Here is a 24146-nt window from a genome sequence, read left to right as displayed (position 1 = left end):
TCCAGAGATTATTACCTTTGTGGTCCTACTTTTTTGTTTATCTCCTAACTCCCTAAATTCACCTTGTAGGACCTCATCCCGTTTTTTACCTATATCATTGGTACCTATGTGCACCACGACCACTGGCTGTTCACCATCCCATTCCAGAATGTCCTGCAGCCACTCAGAGACATCCTTGACCTTTGCACCAGGGAGGCAACATACCATCCTGGAGTCTCATTTGCGGCCGCAGAAACGCCTATCTATTTCCCTTACAATCGAATCCCCTATCACTATAGCTTTCCCACTCCTTTTCCTTCCCTCCTGTGCCACAGAGCCACCCATGGTGCAATGAACTCGGCTGCTGCTGCCTTCCCCTGATGAGACATCTCCCCCAACAGTATCCAAAACATTATATCTGTTTAGGAAGGAGAGGACCCCAGCGGACTCCTGCACTATCTGCCTACAGCTACGCTGTCTAGTGGCCACCCCTTCCCTTTCTGCCTGTGTAGCCTTTACCTGTGGTGTGGCCAACTCACTGAACGTACTATTCACAACTTTCTCAGCATTGCAGATGCTCCAGAATGAATCCAATCGCAGCTCCAGACGCTCAATGCAGTCTGCCAGAAGCTGCAGTTGGACACACTTCCTGCACACAGAGTTGTCAGGGACACTGGAAGTATCCCTGATTTCCCACAGCTGCAGGATGAACAAACCACAGGGCCGATCTTAGGTGCCATGACCTAACCAATACTTGCTTCAACTTTTGAAACTTTCTCCTTTGAAAGGAACTTACCTGGCCTTACCTCACTTGGAGTGAAGCTCGTCCTCAGCCTCTTCTCATCGAAGCCTCTCAAGTCAAAGTCTCCAATCTCCACTCCTTCACTGACTCACCAACTCACTGGCTGCTCCGCTTGAGGTAACCCTCTATTTATTTGTTTGTGATTTTCAAACTGCTTGGTCACCTGACCTCAATTGCCCAATCAGCTGCTTTCTGCTGAGTCTGAGCTATTCAAATCTTGATTGTCTAATCAACTTCACCAAGTACTCAGCTGCAGAGTTGAACCTACCTTGCAATCAACAGTCTGAAAAATGCTTGTTAATAAGAGAGGGTGGAGAAAAATGGCCAGACTTGTGATGGTATCATAAACACAAAGTACACTGGAGATGCTGTGGTCAATGATCAATGATGCCCTCACCCGTATCTCCTCCATTTCCCGCACTTCAGCCCTCACCCCTTCCTCCCATCACCACAACAGGGACCGTGTTTCCCTTGTCCTCACCTATCACCCCATCAGCCTCCAGATCCAGCATATTATCCTCTGCATTTTCCGCCACCTTCAACAGGACCCCACCACTAAGGACATCTTTCCCTCTCTACCCCTCTCCGCTTTTCACAGGGATCTTTCCCTCTGCGACTGCCTGGACCACACGTCCCTCCCCACAGATCTCCCACCCGGCACTTATCCCTGCAAGCGTAAGTACTACACGGTCCCTACACCTCCTCTCTTACCACCATTCAGGGCCCCAAACAGTCCTTCCAGGTGAGGCAACACTTCACTTGTGAGTCTGTTGGGGTCATCTATTGGATCCAGTGCTCCCGGTGCGGCCTCCTCTACATCAGCGAGACCTGACGCAGATTGGGGGACCGCTTCGTCGAGCACCTCCACTCCGTCTGCCACAACAGACAGGATCTCCCGGTTGCCACTCACTTCAACTCTGCTTCACATTCCCATTCGGATATGTCCATACATGGCCTCCTCTACTGCCACGATGAGACCAAACTCCGGATGGAGGAGCAGCATCTCATATACCGCCTGGGTAGTCTCCAGCCCCTTGGTATGAACATCGAATTCTCCAACTTCCGGTAATTCCCTCCCTCTCCCTTCCCCCATCCCACTTTCACTCTGCCTCCTCTTCTAGTTGACTATCACTCTGCCTTCTTCTACTACCCATAGTGCTTTCTCGTTATATTCCTTCTTCACCTCTCCTGCCTATCCCCTCCCTGCTTCCCCTCCCCCATCCCTTCATCTTTCCTCTGATTGGTTTTTCACCTGCAGCTTCCCCTCCCCCCACCTTCTTTATAGGGCCCCTGCCCCCTCCTTCTTTAGTCCTGACGAAGGGTCTCGGCTCGAAATGTTGACTGCGCCTTTCAACGGATGCTGCCCGACCTGCTGAGTTCATTCAGCTTGTTTGTGATGGTACTGGGTTTTCTGATTGCAAAGTTTTAAACTCAAAGACCTTAAGTCCCATAAGATATAAATAGCCACGATTACGCTCACTAAAGGGAGATCATAGTGTAACTACCCAATCATCAAAGACTAATTCACATCCCTGTTTATTCTTCACGGTGAGTTAATCTGCCAATACGCACTATTCAAGTCCCTACCAAGGAGATGATACTTCCAGCTAACAAAGTAGTTTAAAACCCAGTTGATTTATTTTCAGTGATACACATTTAGATCCAAACAATACTCAAGTGGTCACTGTGTCAAAGAATGCCTTGAGTGCTTCCCAATTTAAGGGTTTCTGTGTGATTTTCTCTTTAGAGTATTCACCTTACCAATCTCAGTTGCACACCTTTCCCATTATAACTTTCCATAAACAAACAGCAACACATCAATGACCATATTACACAGTGGTGCTAAAATCTGTTAAGTTTGTAGAATTTTCTCTATTTCGGCATACATATGACCTAAAATGTGATCAAATTTTCACATAAGCCCTAAAACTATAGAAAGAGAACCCAATTAAATAAATCACACAAAAAAGATTATACTTGTTCAATAATTTATTGAGAAAAATAATCCAAGATTGCATATATTTTTGGAAGTAGTATGTGACACTCTGGGGTAATGCTTTCTACCAAAGTTCTTTGGAGTCGGGTGTTCCATTCAATGAGTTGAGATTGGTGTTGTGGGTAGTAGAGGTATCCTGACCTATAAAAAAGACACACAAAGTCAGGTTACTGACAGAGCCTGCTCTTCCCAACATTGTTTCTGTGCACCACGCCTTGATCAAAATAACTTTCAAAGGACCTTAGAAGAAGAATTATCAAAGAAGAAAGCATCTCTAAATACCTGAGCATTTATCAGTCCACAGTAAGAGAATGTGTCTACAGATGGAGGAAACTCAGTACTGTTGCTACTCTCCCTAGGGGTGGGCATCCTGCAAAGATCACACCACGAGAACAACATTCAATGCTGAAGGAGGAGAAAAAGAACCGAAGGATAACAGCAAACGACCTGCAGACATCTCTAGAACTTGCTAAAGTCTCTGCTCATGCGTCCACTATAAGAAAAACACTGAACAAGAATTGTGTTCATGGAGGGACACCATGGAGGAAACCACTGGTCTCCAGAAAAACATTGCTGCATGTCTCAAGTTTGCAAAAGACCACCTGGACGTTCTGTAATGATCTTGAAACAATGTTCTGTGGACAGATGAGACAAAATTGAAATTCTTGGCAGAAATGAACATTGCTTTGTTTGTAGGAAAATGGGCACTGCACACCAAAACCTCATCCCAACTGTGAAGCATGGTGGAAGGAACATCATGGTTGGGGGCTGCTTTGCTGCCTTTGGGCCTTGTCCGCTTGCAATCATTAAGGAACAATGAATTCAAAATTGTATCAAGGCATTTTACAGGAGAATGTCAGGGTAGTAGTCCATCACCTGAAACTTAATAGAGTTTGGATAATGCAACAAGACAATGATTCAAAAGACAAAAGTAAATCAACAACAGAATGGCTAAAAAAGAAAATCTGTGTTTCAGATTGGCCGACTCAGAGTCCTGACCTTAATCCTATAGAAGTGGTGTAGAAGGACCTGAAGCAAGCAGTTCATTCAAGGAACCCCACCAGCATCCCAGAGTTGAAGCAGTTTTGTAAGGCCTATAATTCCTCCAAGTCAATGTGCAGTACTGATCAACAGTTATGAGAAACGCTTGGTTGAAGTTATTGCCAAACAAGAGTGTCATACCAGTTACTGAAAGCAAAGGTTCACATAAATTTTCCAACAAGTGCATGTTAATTTTTGGATCATTTACCTCAATAAATAAATAAACAAGTGTAATGTTTTCGTGCTATTTATTTAATTGGGTTTTCTTTATCCAGTTTTAGACTTACGTGGAGATCTGATCACATTGTAGATCACTTTTATGCAGAAATAGAGAAAATTCTACAGGGTTCACAAACTTCTTAGCACCAGTGTAAGTCCGTATTAGTCCATATTTAGAATCTTCTCTCTCACAAACCATTCTTGCCATTTCCTTGATGCAAGTTTGAAGCACTGCCCCTATCACTATTAGTTCAAAAATATCTCAACAAGCTGAAGGTAGTTAATCTCTTTCATCGGGATATTTGCACTGCTTTTGATGCAGTGCACAACTTTACTCAGGTTTTCTGAAAACAAGTCTTGTAAAGAAGTTACTGATTGTGTATTGCTATCTTCCTTTACCTAAGGATTAGTAATCTCACATCTTAGTTATAGAAAATTATATCCATCAGTGACAGGATTTCACAATATAATATACATAAAAAAATGAAACACTTACAAAAGTAACGAAGAGTACAGCTCTCCTGTTGAGAACTCTGTCTATACCCTTAATTCTAAGTTCCTAGAAAAAAATATGTCAACACATAGGGGTTGATTATGTCTCTCCCAAGTGAATGAACACCCATTGGTAAGCTATAGCTTAACATTGTAATACCAGCCATATCATCCACATAAGTTTCTTCCTATTTTTATGATTCTGGACTCAATGTATAATTGTTCAGGTTTTCCTCCTTTATTTTATTCAGGATTGGATCTAACAAAGAAGAATTAACATATCGTTCCAACTTTTGTGTTTTCCAGAAAACTTTAATTGAGCAAAACTACTCAATCTGTTCTGTTAAACCATTGGACTGTGTCAACCAAATAGACAAGTTGTTCTAGTAACATTAAATATAACATGAATAGCAATATTAATAGGCTTAGTGGTCATACTTGTTACATTGTAGGAGTACCATATATGTCATATACACTACAGTATACCCAAATAGTCAGTAAGTAGCAAATACATATATTCAAATAGTTCTACTTTGTGACAATATAACACTTAATAGACCTCAGAGGCATGAGGATTACATCTCCACTTCTGAGGAAGTCGCAACAGAGCAGGCAAAAATGATATCGGGGTATAACATTCCTCAGGGGTAGCTAGCTTTCTCCTCCTGTTTAACTCATTGTATCACAAAACACAATAACACATAAAATATAGTTTTAAATGTCAAAGGTGTAAACTATTTTAGTATAATACCATCATTAGCAGTGAACATCACATTTACAAAGTAAATTATATAAAATCATGAGATTATATATAGCCACCCATTCCAAATGGGTGGGTAGAAGTAATGTTTGTCGACTCTTCTTTCCACAGGATTGTGTTATTAGACCAACTATTCACAACAGCCACATTGCACTCTCCCTCAAGATGAGGTAAGAACCATGCATACCCGTACATAATGTTAGTGATCAGGACTCACAAAAGGAGAGGAACAAGGATCACATGATCAGTGCAGTCCCTGCTCTTCACTCTTCCAGGGATGAACTAGAGAAATAGGAAAAGAGGTGAGCACAAGGCAAGGGATAGCAAAACAGACATATGAGAGATGAGGTATGGGTGTTAACGGAGTCTTAGGAGTGAAGCTGTTATACAAAAGCAGAAGTCACTAAACTTCTATCCTTGTAGGCTTCAATATCTGAACAAAAAGAGCACTACAGAAACAATAATTTCTATGGTTGGGGGAATTGTCCATTGGAAACTTGCAAAAAACTTAACTTAAGGTAGTGCCAACAACTAGAAATGTCTTAGCTATACAGTATTTTCAGCTAAACCAGTGATTTTTTTTAGCCATTGTTGATTAATATCAAGTGCTTTTAGAACATTCTTTATTGCATCTATTACAAATCATTCTTTAAAACTAGACTTGCACTACTATCATGTTACAAAACAGAGATCAAATCATCTGATTACTTCAAGAGACATTTTCTTTAGCAGGCTTAAAACTGGGTGACCCTCTGATAGCAGTATTGCTGAACAACTTTTGTCATCTGAAATTTCTACCCTCCTAGTGAACCAAAGGATCACATCAATGCTATTATGAGAGTCAATGCTGTCAGGACATAGGGGTACAGGCAGTTTTACTCTAATATTTTTTTCAAAAATCATGAGAATTGTTTAGGGTCGAATTGCTTTTTATTTCTGCCTTTTGATGATAACACCATGTGACTGAATACCCAGCAATAATTGAAGGCTTGTCTGTGTATGCAACATTGTATATTTGGGAGTAATGTTATCCATGTAAGTCCAAAATTTAACATTTTCAACTGGTTTGCAACAGTAAAATTTGTTACTTTTTTTCCCACATTATTTCAACTTGTAGTCAAAATCTATATGAAATACACTGTAATTGTATTTGAAAGGACACCAATAGTTCCGAACTAATTTTCATTGTAAGGTTTTATTTTCATCACATGACTGTTCAGAAAAGGACACTCTAGATTTCAAAGTCCAGTTCTGATTAACAGGACCATTCAATGACATAACAGTGTCTATACTTCAAGTCTAGAAGGATCTATGTCAATGGATTCCTCCATAAGTTTATTTTCAGTATCTGGGCTGGAATCTTTCAATTTTGTTAGAATGCTATTAATAATTTCTGCAAGTGATTGCTTGCCTTCTCATGATTCTATGTTCATTTTGTCTGTAATGCAGTCAGGATGAATATTTAAATGGATGGAACAATCACTTTGCCAGAGACAAGGATTAAGGTTTCCAGTATATTAGTTCACACATGACCAAGAGGTAATGGCAGTTTAGTGATATTTAAATCAGAATAAACATTATTCACAGATCCCCATAATCTAATATTTTCTAAATTATTAACTTTTGTGGGTGTCTGTGCCAGATGAGAAAAATTTCATAGCAAATCAAATCAAATCAAGTTTAATTGACATTCAAACCAATCATGGATCCAGCCGAATGAGATAGCATTTCTCTGGGACCAACGTGCAAAAACGTGCATATGCATTCAAAATAACAAGAAAGGAAGTAAAAAAGAACATAGTCATGTAAGAAACCACATTTTTAGTCCAACACCCTGAGCAAAAAGTCCTGCAAATTGATGGCTCCCAGCAGTCCAGTCTGAAATTCCACAGAACCAACACTGGAGAGCAGCAGCAACGGGAGAGGCCACCCCCAACTGAGCCTGGATGTCAAACTACAACGCAAGCCTAATGTTGTCTAGCCTAGTCCTCGCTACAATCGAGGCGACACTGCTGCCTTGCTGCCTGTCTCACCACCATACAAGGGAAGCAGGCCTGCAGGAATCAATGTCCAACAGGGTCTTGTGATCACAAAAGAAATAACCAAGATAGTTGCTCACGGTTTCATTACCTGCCACCTTTGCACCAACTCGAAGGCACTAACTTTGGCACCTCTGAGTAGCAGGTGGCAGCATGACCTTCATTCAAGTGAACTCTACTGAACCTAACCTGGCTTCTCCTGCAGCCCAAAATGCATCTCCTGGCTCAACTCAAGTCCCCAGGCCCGATGTCCCGACTCGTATCCCTCCGCTGGATGGCCCACCTCAACCTCCCCAGCCCAATGTTCCAACTTGACCTCCCCGTCTCGATAGCCCAACATGACAATGGGCCGACTCCCTTCCTCAAAACTGTGGGCTGGATCTTACAGCATCCTGGCCGGCTATTCAGAGCTATGAGCAGCTCACTGATGCAGTGGACTTCCTGTACATGTAGTTACTGGAATCACAAATAGTTTTACTACATATGCAAACACTTTTAACAAAGAAAAAAGAACCCTTTGTTGGCCCTGTAGAGGCCGCTGCGTGTATTTGCACCAGCATCTTACCTCATTCAATGTGACTTCATCTGCAAAAAAGCAAATAGTAAGTAATCGTTTGGTTACCACTGAACAGTGTTAATATAAGCACAAATATTAAAAGTAAAATACAGCAAAAGCAACATTACTTCTTGGAGTTCGTGTCTGTCTTGCTCTGAAAACAACAATCCATTCTGGATGGATTATCCCCTGGCAGTTATCTATATTTTCCTCAAATGAACAGAAATTTTTCATTGCTTTTCAGACCTTAACATGTGTATTATCTTTTCCATACATCTCATATCCCTTCCCATCAGAACACAGAGGATCCATGGTGAACCCAGGTACTGGTCTAATATAAGGGTTCCTCTCATTCTTGGGTATAAATTCTGCTGAGGCAGGCTCAGTGTTATCCATGGATCTAGTTCTACTTACAGTCCTGTTTCATTCCCACAATTCTGAACAAAAAGCTCCAAAACCTGGTCCTCTGTACTTCCCACTGATCATCATTTTCCTCACCGGAAGACCACAGTCAGTGTGAATTGGAAATAGCATCTCCACCTCATTGATAATCAACAGAGGCACACCACAAAGTTGCATGCTTAGCTCACTGCTCTACTTTCTCCACACCCATAACTGCGTGGCGAGTGTTTCATACTCACAGTTTGGACACGGAATGGCAGGATGATGTAATAGTCTTGTTCGTGGGATGATGTAATGGTCTTGTGAGTCGGATGTTGTAATTGTCTCATGACCAATGATGATGTTATATCACGTGATGGCATGTTCCAAACGGTATTTAAACCAAGCCGCGGTCTGTGATGCAGTTCTCATTTTTATTTTTGTTCAATGTTCTTGTTGCCGGTTACAGGTGTGGAGGCTCCACTGGTTTTATTTGTTGCATGTTTATTTTTCCCTTACAGTCCAGTATCGAAGAGTGAAGGCATTACCCATTACCTGAGTTATCCAAGTTCAAAGGATTGGATAAAGTTAATATTGTTCAGTGTCTTGGGAATGATCAAACTCTTTTTAAATTCGCTGGGAATTGTGGCATGCACATTTGAGTTAAACCCCTGCAAGGTCGAGAAGCTTTGTGCAGTGACCACACTCCAGTCAAAAGGTCAGTTCCTTTTATTTTCTTGTGATTTCTTCGAACACGGCATCTCTCAGCTGTGGGATCAGTAGATCTGTCATTACTTTAAAGGAATCATTGTTTCAGGGAAGTATCTCCTTAATGACTGTATAAAACACAGATACTTTTGAATTTACCACTTTAATTTTGTGCTTGGATGAGAACTCGTTAAGAACAGTTCCTACATTTCACTGTTTGATAGATATTGCTGCCTAACTGTTAACTTCCGGTTAAGTTAGTCATTTGTTTACTTTTCTAAGTTTTGAGCAGAGGTTAATAAATCTCGGGATTTGTTTATAAACCCTGTCTCAGGTTCATATTCATTGCTGCTGCATTCATAACACTAGGCACAGCTCAAATGTCATATATAAATTTGATGACACAACTATTGTTGGCAGAATTTCAGATGGTGACAAGAAGGCATACAGGAGTGAGATTCGCAGTAACAATCTTGCACTCAACAAGATTGGCCAAAGAATTGGTTGTGGATTTCTGAAATGGTAAGGCAAGGGAACACATAGCAGTCCTCATAGAGGGATCAGAAGTTGAAAGGGTGAGCAATTTCAAGTTCCTAAGTTTCAATATCTCTGAGGATCTATCCTGGGCCCAACATATTGATGCAGTTACAAAGGAGGCACCACAGCGGCTATATTTCATTTTGAGATTGAGGAGATTTGGTCTGACACAAATTTCTGCAGGCATACTGTGGAAAGCTTTCTAACCGGCTGCTTCACAATCTGGTATGGGCAGTCAAACACTACACGGGATGGAAATAAGCTGAATAAAGTTTTCAACTCAATCAACTCTGTCATGGGCACTAGCCTCCATAATATCCAGAACACCTTCAAGGAGCAATGCCTCAAAAAGTTGGTATCCATCAATAAGGATCCCATTACCCAGAACATGCCCACTTCTCATTGCTACCATCAGAGAGGAGGTACAGGAGTCTGAAGGCAGGCACTTAACAATATATATTTTTTACTGTCATTTACAGGTTTTTGTTGTTATTTATTGCAATGTATTGCTGCCGCATAACAATACATTTCGTAACACATACCAGTGATATTAAACCTGGTTCCATTCCCCTGCTGGTCTTGAATACCATAGTCCTATTGCTAATAACCTGGATAATAAGCGAAAGAGGTTCCCATCTAGGATAGAAAGCCGAGTTGGAATTATTTTATGCAATTTCTTCTCTTGGACTCAGTCCCCTTTTTGTGGTCTTTAAACTGTCTTGTCAGGTTCTTTATCTTTCTCTTGAATTCTCATGAACTCTCTCAATTCTTTCAGAAGAGTTGTATTGGGTGAAGCCAATGGTTGAACTGAATTAGTGATCAGGTGGATATTGTACATTAAGAAATATAGTGAAATAATTTTGTGTACTTCTATTTTCCCAATGGGCATTCCGCGTACATTTATTTGTCTTTCAATCCACGCATAAATCTGATATGAATTACTACACTCAAGTGCAGATGCTATCAAGACTATGGGAAATAACATTAAAAAGAATTGCTGTATATGTTGGGGAGCATGACTGGCCCAGAAGGCCTGTAACTGCCCCACATTCACAAGTAGCCACTTCAGAATTCCTTCAGCATCATATGGAAGCAAGGAACATACTGCCTTTAAACTCTGATTAGTTAAAGGTCCAAAACATGATGGGAGTTTTGTACTGGGGAAGCTGCAGTGGCTCCCTGCACTGGATCCTGTCCCTGTGTCCTTTTACTGGCTAGTCAATATTTTTGGTAATTCTAATTCATATTCCCAAGCATCTGCTCTCCAGGATTCATTAGTAGCTGTAGGGCTCACTAGTGGGGGCATTACCTCGTGTGCTAGGAAGGAATATATGAATCTACACTCAGTCAACACACTCAGAGTGCTGGAGGAACTCAGCAGGCCAGGCAGCATCCATGGAAAAGAGTATAGACAATGTTTTGGACTGAGACCCTTCATCAGGATTGGAGAAAAAGATGAGGAGTCAGAGTTAGAAAGTGGGGAGAGGGCAGGAAGAAACACAAGGTGATAGGTGATACCCAGAGGGTGGGGGGGAGCGTGGTGAAGTAACGAGCTAGGCAGTTGATTGGTGAAAGAGATACAGGACTGGAGATGGGACAGTCTAATAGGAGAGGACAGAAGACCATGGAGGAAAGAAAAGGGGGAGGAGTACCAGAGGGAGGTGATGGGGCAAGCAAGGAGATAGACTGAGAGAGGGAAAAGGGAATGGGGAATGATGAAGGGGGGGGCAATCCTGGATATTCGAGAAATTGATGTTCATGTCATTAGGTTGGAGGCTACGCAGACAGAATACAAGGTGCAGCTCCTCCAATCTGAGTGGTCTCATCGCGACAGTAGAGGAGGCCATGGACTGACGTACACTCAGTTACTGCTTTATTAGGTAGAGGAGCTACACTCTGGCAAAGCCTGAACACAGGTAGGAACGAGCAACAGAAGAGGAAATAAGAGGTTATAAACAGGAATACCTACACAACACTGGTAGCACGACTGAACAACACCACAAGGAAAACAATTCTCAGATCACAAGGACTCCGCAAAACAAGAGTCAACGTTAAGTAATCATTGAACGTGGAAAAGCCGTGCCAATTAACTTGACAAGTTTAAGCAGAAAGCACAAGGGCTTAACAACTCTAGCTGAGATAACAATTAGTAAATATGGATGCTCAAAAAACCTGGAAGACTAACACTCTACAGCAAGCCGCAAAGTCCTGCAGTTCTCTGGATTGTCTATTGCTGCTCTTTCATAACCTTTGCTGGAACTTCCTCCCCAACTTCCACCCAAAGGGACTGCAGCAACCCAAGTAGATGCCCCACCAGCGTCCTCCTTAGAGCTAGGATGTGCAAAAAAATGCTGGTCTTGTCAGTAACGAATCAAAGAGAAAGGTGAAATTGCATTTTGTAGCCTGCAAGTCACTCTTGATGAGATGTGTCATTCTAATGTAACAATGTCTCCCTACATATGGGAAATCACTACAAGTTAAATGCAAATCATTGCATTTTCAAGGGTTGGAAGCAAAAAACATGATCAATTTAAGTCTAAGTGCCAAGGGTAATGATTATATTGTTTCTTTACATGGAAATGTTGGTCAATTATTTTTACATTGCTTAAGCACATATGAGTGCTGGACGCAGAAGTCTGAGGAAGTCTCAGGGATCATTAAATAAACCCCCCCCCCCTCCACCTTTCTATTCCCACCCCACCTCCATCAGATTTACTCAAGATTACTATTATATTTAGGCAATACTTAAAATTAAAACACAAGAGATAATTGATGTAACTATTTCAGAAGCATTAGAACATGTGGAAAAAGTCACATTAGCAGCTCAGTGATTAAAAGAAACCCTAAAGGGAAAAGCAGAGTCAGTGTTTCATATCTGAGTCTTTCATCAATAGTTGTCAACTATTGTCAACAGTTTTGGGCCCCGTATCTCAGAAAGAATGTGTTGTCATTGATGAGGGTCCAGAGAAGGTTCACAAGGATGATTCTAGGAATAAAGGGATTAACATGAGGAGGAACATTTTGCAGCTTTGGGCCTGTATTCACTGGAATTTAGAAGAATGCAGAGGGATCTCGTTGAAACCTACCAAACGTTGAAAGGACTAGATAGGGTGGATGTGGGGAGAATGTTTCCTATGGTGGGGCTATCCAGAATTAGAAGGCACAGCCTCAAAATTGAGGGACAGCCTTTTAGAACAGAGGTAAGAAGAAATTTTTTTAGTCAAAGAGTAGTGAACCCGTGGAATGCTCTGCCACAGACTGCAGTGGAAGCCTAATCCGTGGGTTTATTTAAGGCAGATCATTTCCTAATTGGCCAGGGTATTAAAGGATATGATGAGAAGACAGGTGTATGGGGTTGAATGTGATCTGGAATCAGTCATGATGGAATAGCAGTGCAGACTCGATGGGCTGAATGGCTTAATTCTGCTCCTATGTCTTATGGTCAGGTTTGGAAAAGAGATTATTTCCTCCCCCGTTTTAACAGACTTGATACAGAAATGTAATCTGTTTCCCTCTCCCTCCACAGATGCTGCCTGTCTTGCTGAGTGTTTGCAGCAATTTCTGTTTCTATTTTAGATTTGAGTGTCGGCAGTTTCTTTGACTTCCATTTAGCAGCTCAGTGGCATTGCTCACTCATGCTTTTTCACCAGGAGAGCTCGCTAATTAAAAGTTTTTTCCCCATCATCAGCAGGAAATTCCTGTCTGTTTGGGGATATGTAGACTGCTGTTCAGCCTCTTTATCTTCAGTAAATTTCATGTCTGACTAAATAAATAGTACCATCTTTGCCTTCAGCAAGCACCACTGAGTAAACAAAAACTCTCACACAGAGTCAGCAGGCCATTACACAAGCTGTTAGCTGGAAGGTTTGGTGAATGCTGCAGTTTGAGGAGATAATGTTTTTGTTTGTGCAGTGACATTCACAATCACCATATGAAGTGCCTCACCTTTCCAAGGTGTAACAAGTATTCAGCTGTTTTCGAAGTGCTTTTATTGAAGCAGAAGAATGCATAGCAGCATCTGGGAGTGACTCTGTGCCGTGTTTTCCAGCAAGGCCCACATCACAGCTTCCCAACCTGAATATGACTGTTTATCCCATGTTTGCTTTCTCTCGGAGAGTCAGAGTTGTACGGCATAGAAATGTGTCCTTCAGCCCACCAAATCCATTTAATCACTTATGGCCATCTACACTAATCCCATTTGTCTGCATTACCCTGCATCCTTCCATCCATAGGAACTGTATTAAGATATTCCGCCAGCGGTCTCTGCTTTGTCATTCCACCGTGGCCGATTTATAAACCCCCCCCCCAACACCCGCCAATCCTATTCCCCTGTCTTTTCCTTGTAGCCTTTGACTCTCCACCTTAAATACACCCTTTGGCTTGGACTCCAGAGCCATCTACACATATAAAATAGTTAAATTAGCCCTTACATACTGTTCATATTCTATACCATCACGGTATAAGAAGGAGAAGAAGAAAGCCCTTAACTCCGAGTGGAGTCATTGGGACATCGTCGTGATGGCGTCTTTTTTTTAGCAGGCTTTCTTATTTTTATGAGGCCAAGTTGCTAATCCGATGCTCAAACCTTCACAATATGGTCCGGGTCAATTTTGACCCAGCCCAAGAATGCTCTCATAACAAGTGTCTATGCCAAATTTTGAACCACAGATCTATTTAGAATGTATTAATAGCCTATCTGATATTAATAAATGGGTGATTAATCCTTAATTAATGTTTCAGAGATCTAAAATCAATTTCAATAGATACAGGTCAAATTTGACCCAAAAAAGCCTCAATGTACAAATATTTGTAGCACCTGTACAAAATTATCACATTTTTAAATATTTTCATTTTTGCGCATTTTGGGCCACTTCAGGAAAAGTCATGAAATTTCAGCTAAAAAATGGCATTTATGGTGTTTTTACTGCTGTCAAAGGTCAAAACGGGTCAAATTTGACCCGAACAGTATGCAAGGTTTAAATATGTAGCGCAAAAAGTAGAAATAAAAAAGTAGTGAGATAGTGTTCATAGGTTCAATGTCCATTCAGAAATCAGATGGCAGAGAGGAAGAACTGTTTGCTAATTGCTGAGTGTGTGCCTTCAGGCTTCTGTACCTCTCTCCTAAAAGTAACAATGAGATAAGGGCATGTCCTTAATGATGGATGCTGCCTTTCTGAGGACTGCTACTTGAAGATATTTTGGTTACTATGGAGACTAGTAGCCATGATGGAACTGACTAATTTTACAACTCTCCGTGGCTTACTTCGATCCTGTGCAGTAGTTCCCCCATTGCAGATAGTGAGGCAGCCAGTTAGAACGCTTTCCACAGTACATGTGTAGAAATTTGTGAGTGTTTTAGGTGTCATACCAAATCCCCTCAAACTCTGAATGAAAGATAGCCACTGTCTTGCCTTCTTCATAGCTTTATAGGTTAGGACCTCAGAGATCTTGAGACCCAACAACTTGAAATTGCTTAGTCTCTTCTCTTCTAATCCCTCTATAAAGACCGGTGTATGTTCCCTTGTCTCACCCTTTCTGAAGTCCACAATCAGCTCTTAGGTCTTGTCATGTTGAGTGCAAGGTTGTTGCTGCAACACCACTCAGCTAGCTGGTGTATTTCACTCCTGTACGCCCTCTCATCACCATCTGAGATTCTGCCAACAATGATTGTATCATCAGCAAATTTATAGATGGCATTTGAGCTGTGCCTAGCCACACAGTGATGTGTGTAGAGAGAGTGGAGCAGTGGGCCAAGCACACATCCCTGAAGTGCTCCAGTGATGAGTGTCAGCAAGGTGGAGACGCTATTACTAATCTGCACAGATTGTGCTCTTTCGTTTCGGATGTCAAGGATCCAGTTGCAGAGTCAGGCACAGAGGCCCAGGTACAGGAGCTTTCCAATCAGGACTGTAGGAACGATGATGTTGAATGCTGAGCTGTAGTCAATAAACAACACATGACCCAAGGCCACATGGAGAGTCAGTGAGATTGTGTCTGGCACAGATCTATTGTTGAATACGGTCCAGTCCACCAATTCAAAGCAGTCCTGTAAGCACTCACACACCTCCCTTGTCCATATCTTCTTGTTCCTCACTACAGGTGCTGCATTCTTCAGACTCTGCCTGTACTCAGGGAGCATAGCCAGGTGATCAGACTTCCCAAAGTGCGGGTGTGGAATGGCACAGTAAGCACTCTTGATCTTAAATGTAACAGTGGTCCAGTGTGTTGTTTCCTCTGGTATTACAAGTGAAATATTAGTAATAATTATTTAGAGATTTTTTTCAAGCCAGCCTGATTAAAATCCCCCAAGACGATGGGGAAGGCATCAGGGTGTGTTGCTTCATGCCTGTTCATCACATCGTTCAGTTTGTCTAGAGCCTGCTTGACATTGGACGGTGGTGGGATGTACACTCCTACCAAACTGATCACTGAAATCACTTGCGGCAGGTAAAATGGACGATACTTGATTGTGAGGTGTTCCAGGTCTGGTAAACAGGATTGGGACAGAACTGCCACGTTTGTACACCACGAGGAGCTGATCATGAAGCACACTCCTCCTTCTCTGCCTTGGAAAGACCCAGCAGTCCTATCTTGGCAGTGTATTGTTGACCCATCAATCTGAATCGCTGCATCTGGAATGGAAAGGGTCAACCAAAGTTCCGTGAAACAAAACATACTAGTGGTCCTAATGTTTCTCTGGTACAGCACCTAGCTCTGAGATCTTCAAGTTTATTTACCAGAAACTGTACATTTGCAGAAAGTTGGTCGGAAAGTTGGTTGGTTGGTCGGTTAACAAACCTCTAATCCAGCTCTGCATCACTTCTTCCGCTGCCGTAAAGGGAAAGTGCACCAGTGCCAACAATCAGAGTCTGTTCACTTGATTTAAAGTAGTGTTAGACTTTTCAGACACATTAGAGCAACATTACTAGTTGTACAGACCTTGAATGTAGTTGTGGTTCTCAGCTCTAGCAGACTGAAACAGGAGTATTTGATGTTATCCATCAGAGTGCATACACGAGTCACCTTTCTCAGTGGCATCCTGGAAGTTCTGTGTGCACAGTTCATTCACTAGATGCTACAGTCTGGTAGTTATGACGTTGGGGAGTTGGTGGTCTTGCAGGTCCTGGTGATGGTAATTGAACTTCTCCATCCAGAGTACAGTCTGTGCCTTGCTGCTTTTGGTAATTCTACCAAGTGTTGTTCAACTTGGAAAGATGCTGATTCATTATTTAAAGGAGGTGGCAATCAGGAGCCAGTTTCTTTGTCTACATTAGGCCTGATGCCATGAGATTTCATTGGATTTAATATGGAAGTCTCGCTGGACTACATACCACTGTCCTTCCGCCTCTGACAGGTGGAACAGGACATATCAGGGAATGCGATGAATAAGTCTGGTACAATCTTTCTATAAATTACCACTTTATGTTTTTTTCTAATATATTGTGAATTCATTACTACCATTACATAAATATTATAGAAGTTAATGGATAATTCATTGGCTTTATGCATCAGGTGACACAAATTTTTCCCATTAAGAAGGCATGACAAGAAACTGGCAATTACGTTGCAGCTATTTTAGATGCATTGATCTATGAGTACATCAGTACTAACATCTAACTGGGACCCCACAAAACAAAATCACAAGATTGGCCATAATATTGTTCGGTTTAACATTAATGTGGTTTACATCAGAAGCAAATGTTGCGCAGTTCCCAAATGCAGCTCACCTGTTTTTACACATCTCCCTGCATTTTGCTACACAGTGATCATCACAGAGGACATCACTCTCCGGGACACATCACACATGCTGTCAGACAGCAACTGCACACATTATGTCTAGGTCAAATGAGACTGAGGCTGTTGAAGAAAAGGAGGCTGAGGTCAGAAATATTTGAGATCATGTGCAAGTCCTGGTTCATAAGACCAATCTAGGAAGAAGATCCTTTGCATCAAAAAGGGTGAGAAAGGCCATCAGACCCTCCAGAATAAAAGCCTGGAATGGAATGTCTCATCTCCTCTCTGGGTTGTTGAAGCATCACCAGGTACATGGTACTTACAGTAAATCTGAAGTTCGATCATTTATTTTAGTTTGCCTAATCAATGATTGATACAGAACATAAAAAATAGAAAATACATTACAGGCCCTTTGGCCCACAATATTGTGAGGTGCATAGAAGCTGCATGAATTTCAATACTGCATAGCCCTCTATTTTTCTAAGTTCCATGTACCTATCCAAGAGTTTTTTTAAAGACCCTATTGTATCTGCTTCCACCACCTTCGCTGGCAGTGCACTCCATTTACCCACCATTCTCTGTGTGAAAATGTTAATCGGCTGCTGTAGTTGTTCCTAATATGTGCAGGTAAATGGTAAGATATTGGGGAAATCTGTGAGAGTTATGTTTTCATGTATATTTTGACCCTTATGGGCTAATGTCAAGCTTTCCAATGTGTTGCATACTGAATGTAATGTGAGAGGGAATTCTGGGTGGATGACTTGCAAGTGAAATCGAGAGCTGTACTTTTGTTCCTCACCTCTCTGTCTCTCGTGTGTGTTATTCACCGCCACCCAGCTTCCCAGTACCACGGACAGAACAATGAGAATGTGGTGAGAATAAGGAAATTAGATTAATGTAAGACTTGTGTAAGTGACTAGCTGAGTGACGGTAACGTGACATGTCGCACTGCAGATGTTGGAAATCCAAAGCAAACACACACAAATGCAGCAGGAACTCAGCAAGACAGACAGCATCCATGGAAACAGTCAACATTTAGGGCCCTAAACCTTCTTCAGGACTGGTAAGGAAGGAGGAAGAAGGCAGAGTAAGAAGGTGGGGGGGGGGGGGAGAAGGATAAAGAGCACAACTAGAAGGTGATAGGTCCAGCAAGGTGGATGGGAGAGAGTGAATGGACACTGGGAGGTGATGGGTGGAAAAGGTGGAAGGAATCTGATTGAAGAGGAGAGAGGACCATGGAAGAAAAGGAAAGAGAGGGACAGCAGGAGGAAGCGATTGGCAGGTGACGAGAAGAGAAGAGGTAAGAAGAAGGATCAGAGTAGGGAACTGAGAAAGAGAGAGGGGGAAAAATTACCAGAAGTTGGAGAAATCTTTGTTCATGCCTTTAGTTTGGTGGCTACCCAGATGGAATATGAGGTATTGCTCCTCCAACCTGTGGGTGGCCTCATTGTGGCAAGAGGAGTCCATGGATCAGAATTAAAATAGTTGGCTACCAGGAAATCCTGTTTTATTATGGATGGAATGAAGGTGCTCAAAAAAGCGGTTCTCCGCCACCACCTATGTCAGGTCTCTTCAACGCAGAGTACAGTTTGGGGCCCTGAATGGAGCTGGGGGAGGAGGTGAATGGACAGGTGTAGCACTTCTTCTGCTAGCAGGGATAAGTGCCAGGAGGGAGATTAGTGGGGAGGGATGAGTGGATAAGGGAACCACTGAGGGAATGATCTCTGCAGAAAGTGGAGATTGGGGAGGGCTGTGTAGATGTGTTTGGTGATAGGGTCCTGTTGGAAATGGTGGAAATTGCAGAAATTGATGTGCTAGATATGGAGGATGATAGGGGAGGACAAGAGGAAATCTATTCCTGTTAAGGCAGTGGGAAGATGGAGTGAGGGCAGATGTCCGTAAAATGGAGGAGATGCGGGTGAGGGCGTGAATGGTGGAAGAAGGGAAATCCCGTTCTTTGTAGAAATAGGACATCACTGATGTCCTGGAAAGGAAAGCCTCATCCTCATCTCTTTTTAATTTCTTTCATCTCTACCTCATCAGTTCCTATGATGAGGCTTCCTAGGGAAATTTTTTTGGGATCTTCTATGATACATTCCTACAACTACTCCCCTGTCTTTTCTCAAGCACTACCCATCACAAGATTCCTTCTTCTCCAGCCCTCTACTTTTTCTACCTATCACATCCTAACTTCTTGCTTCATTCAAACCCCCCCTTTCCCCACTTCACCTATCGTCTTCTAGCTTGTAATCCTTCCCCTCCACCCACCTTCATATTCTGGCCTCTTCCCCCTTTTCTTTCCAGTTCCGATGAGTGCTCTCAAAATATTGATTGTTTATCCATCACTATAGATGCTACATGGCCTGCTGAGTTCCTCCAGCATTCTGCGTGAGTTGGCAGTGTGGACTTACTGTTCCCATACCGCATCTCTCTATTATTCCACGGTAATGTATTTCTCCCTTACCGTCCTATCTGTATTAATCTTTTTTTTAATTCTGCAGTGAAGTGTTTATTTGATCACTTTCTTCTTCTTAAAATAAATACAGACACAAAGCAATTATTAACTCCTGCCATGTTTCTATAATCAGCCATATAATCCTGCCATGTTTCTATAATTATTTCTTCATTTCCTGGTAGCCCCGCTCTGCCTTCATTTTTGTTTGTTATTTATACCTTTATTATCTAGTTTATAATGCCTTTTTATGTCCTTATTTATAATGTTTGATTTTAGACCCCTTTCTCTCTGAATTATTGCTTTAAAATTCTGACCTATTTTCTTCTTTACTTTTCTCTTATTTGACATGTAAGTAATTATTATATAATTTTCTTAAGAACCAATATTTTCTTTAATTCTTCACTTGTACTACATTATTTCCATATTTGTTTAGGATCTCTTGAATTCTATTGATTCTCTGTTGAAAAATTAATCACTGTCTTTCCATTGTTTTTCAAGCTCTTCTCCCTGTTTAAATATTTTGTTCAAAATTTGCTTTGTTTCAAAGTCTTTAATCTTATCCTAGTTTTTAATTCCAATTTTGGACCTTCTTGGGATCTCCTGTACATATTTCCCTGGCTTTTCTCATGCAGCATCTACTGCAAGATGCAGCATTGACAGACAGACAGACATACTTTATTGATCCTGAGAGAAACTGGATTTCATTACAGCCACACCAACCAAGAACAGAGAAGAAATATAGCAATATAAAACCATAAATGATTAAATAATAATAAGTTAATCATGCCAAGTGGAAATAAGTCCAGGACCAGCCTATTAGCTCAGGGTGTCTGACACTCCGAGGGAGGAGTCGTAGAGTTTGATGGCCACAGGTAGGAATGACTTCCTATGACGCTCAGTGTTACATCTCGGTGGAATGAGTCTCCGGCTGAATGTACTCCTGTGCCTAACCAGTACATTATGGAATGAATGGGAGTCATTGTCCAAGATGGCATGTAACTTGGACAGCATCCACTTTTCAGACACCACTGTCAGAAAGTCCAGTTCCACCCCCACAACATTACTGGCCTTACGAATGAGTTTGTTGATTCTGTTGGTGTCTGCTACCCTCAGCCTGCTGCCCCAGCACACAACAGCAAACATGATAGCACTGGCCACCACAGACTCATAGAGCATCCTCAGCATCGTCCGGCAGATGTTAAAGGACCTCAACCTCCTCAAGAAATAGAGACGGCTCTGACCCTTCTTGTAGACGGCCTCAGTGTTCTTTGACCAGTCCAGTTTATTGTCCATTCGTATCCCCAGGTATTTGTAATCCTCCACCATGTCCACACTGACCCCTTGGATGGACTGTTTTGTGGTGAACTTCATCATCATCAAGATACACCATGGGGGATCCGTTCCCCCTTCTCCTTCTCTTGTTCTCTAGTGTTCTTTTAATAGGGGATGACCCAGACCACCCAGGTTTGTCCTCTCTGCTTGCTCCTCACCTTCTGCATTTGCCTGTATATTTCTGCTTCCAAGTCCCTACCATATATCCACAATAGGGCAATGATTTTGTATCTTACTTACTCTACTTTTCCACTTGTATTGTATTGGCCAGTATAGTAGTCTCATTATTAACCCCACCCCCCTCACTTCTGACAGTAATCTTGTCTTCTTTCCCCACCCCCAACTCCACCACATTACAAGCCTTGTTCCATCTCAAAATCTGGTGCAGTCAATTACCTGAAATTTTACCCTTGTTTTCCACTCCATTGACACTACCTCTCCTTTCATAATTTTCTATTTTAACTCAGTTTTCCAAAACCTGCAGTCGATGAAAAAGGTGGTGAATGCAGAAACCCACACACTCTCTTTAGTAGTTCATGTCAACCAGTAAAATATACTCTGAAACTGAACTGCTCATGTTATGAATGACCAGCTGTCTACATGGATCACAAGCCAGAACAGTACGATACAGAGAGCAAGCTGGTGTCCAGGCAGCCCGCTCCCCCCTCCCACAACACACACAGTTGCTGAATCTAAAGGAAAGACAGAGACCAATACGATATTATCAAATTAACTTTTACATAATATAAATTCATTCATGTAAAAATGTATTCTAATGGATTCTTTATTTAAAAATACCCTTTTAAATTTTACCAACAATTTTTTAAATCTCTACTGTCATTCAATTTTGTGTTTTCAAAAGAAGTCAAAGATGGGGAGCCACGGTAGTGTAGAGATTACAACGCTATTAGATCTCAGTGCATCGGAGTTTGGAGTTCAATTCCAGCGCTGTCTGTAAGGAATTTTAAACATCCTCCCCGTGAACACACCTGGTTTCTTCCAGGAGCTCCGGTTTCCTCCCACAGTCCAAAGACAGAGTAGTTAGGAGGTTGACTGTAAATTGCAGTGATTAAGCTAGGATTAAATGAGGGAGTTGTTGAGTGGTGTGGCTTATTGGACCAGAAAGGCCTGTTGTGTGCTGTATCCTCAAATAAATAAATAAAATATTTTGAAGCGTTTTAGGTTTTAAAACATGAGGAATCTTGACAGGGTGAAGACTCTTTGAGGAGAATTTAGAACTGGGAAGTCGCCATAAAACAATGCAAGGGTTTTCCAACATCAGACAGAGATTTGATGATTTTTTTTGTGTCAGAAGGTCACGAATCTACAGAGCTCTCTTCCTCAAAGTGCAGCGGAAGTGGAGTCTTTGAACAATTGTTAAGGTTGAATTAGAAATAGCTGAAGGCTGAACAAGTGCATGAAATATACCGTGAGTGGGCAAGAATACAGATCTGTCGCTGCAGCGGTTAGTAGGTGATGTGTTTTCTCACCTGCAAGGTCCTGTTTGGGACCCTAAGTGGAGGTGAGGGAGGAGGTAAATGGGCAGGTGTACTAATTTTCCGCTAGCAGGGGTCGGTGCCGGGAGGAAGATTCGTGGAGAAGAATGAATGGATAAAGGATCCTTAAGGAAAGCAGAGAGTGAGGGAGGTAAAGATGTGTTTGATGGTAGGGTCCCATTGGAGATGGTCGAAGTTGCAGAGAATGATGAGCCGGATGCAGAAGCTCATGGGGTGGTAGGTGAGGACAAGAGGAACTCTATCCCTGTTAAGGCAGCAAGAAGGTCAGGTGGGGGCTGATGTCTGCAAAATAGAGGAGATGCGGGGGAAAGGCAGCATCAATGGTGGAGGAAGGGAAAGTATATTTATTGAAGAAAAAGGACATTGCTGATGTCCTGGAAAGGACATCCTCATCCTCATCCCTCATCCCTCTTCTCAGTTTCTTCCTCTATGTCTCATCTCTTTCTAGGATGAGGCTTCCTTGGGAACCTTTTCGGGATCTTCTACAATACTTTCTTACATTAATTCCCTCTCTTTTCTTACGTAATACCCATTACAAGATTCTTTTCTCTCCAGCCCTCTATCTTTTCTACCTATCGCCTCCCAACTTCTTACTTGATCCCCCCTTCCTCCAGTCACCTTTCACCTTCTAGCTTGTACTGTGTTCCGTAGCGGTTAGCACAAAACTGTTACAGCTTGGGGCATTGCTGTTTGGAGTTCAATTCTGGTGCCATTTATTAGGAGTTTAACCCTACCTATGACCGCGTAGGTTTCTTCCAGGTGCTCTGGTTTCCTCCCTCAGTCCAAAGACATACTGATTAGCAGGATAGTTGTGAATTGCCATGATTAGGCAAGGGTTAAATAGGTGGGTTGCTGGGAGGTGTAGCTTATTGGGCCTGAAAGGCCTGTTCCCTGCTGTATCTTTAAACAAATAAATTAATAATCAGAAATAGTTTAGGCTTTAAAACATGAGGGATCATGCCAGGGTGATCTGGGTAGCATGAATGCTGCTTTCTTGAATCCCCCTTCAACATTCCCCCTCCCTGTTTCACTCTTTCACCTTATCTAGAACTTCCAGTAATGCCATCACCATTCCCCATCCTCTTTTCCCGCTCTCACTCTATCTCCTTACCTGCCCATCACCTCTCTCTGGCGCTCCTCCCCCTTTTATTTCTTCCATGGTCTTCTGTCCTCTCCTATCAGATTCCCCCTTCTCCAGCCCTGTATCGCTTTCACCAATCAACTTCTTCGCTCTTTACTTCAACCCCTCCCCCTCTCCCGGTTTCATCTATCACCTGCTATCTTGTACTTCTTCCTCCCCTCCCCCCATCTTCCCCTTCTCCTTTCCAGTCCTGATGAAGGGTCTCAGCCCAAAACTTTGACTATTTACTCTTTTCCATAGCTGCCTGACCTGATGAATTCCTCCAGCATTTTGTGTGTGTGTGTGTGTGTGTGTGTGTGTGTGTGTGTGTGTGTGTGTGTGTGTGTTGCTTACATTTCCAGCATCTGCAGGTTTTCTCTTGTTTGTGAAGACATTTCCTCTTGTAGGAGAATTTAGAACTACGGAGTTATAAAACAAGGTAAGGAACTTCCAACTATAGACAGAGCTTGGATGTTTT

This window comes from Hypanus sabinus, chromosome 15, assembly GCF_030144855.1.
Source record: "Hypanus sabinus isolate sHypSab1 chromosome 15, sHypSab1.hap1, whole genome shotgun sequence".
Classification (NCBI taxonomy): Eukaryota; Metazoa; Chordata; class Chondrichthyes; order Myliobatiformes; family Dasyatidae; genus Hypanus; species Hypanus sabinus.
The sequence above is the reverse complement of the archived record's forward strand: the minus strand, read 5'-3'. Positions refer to the sequence as shown.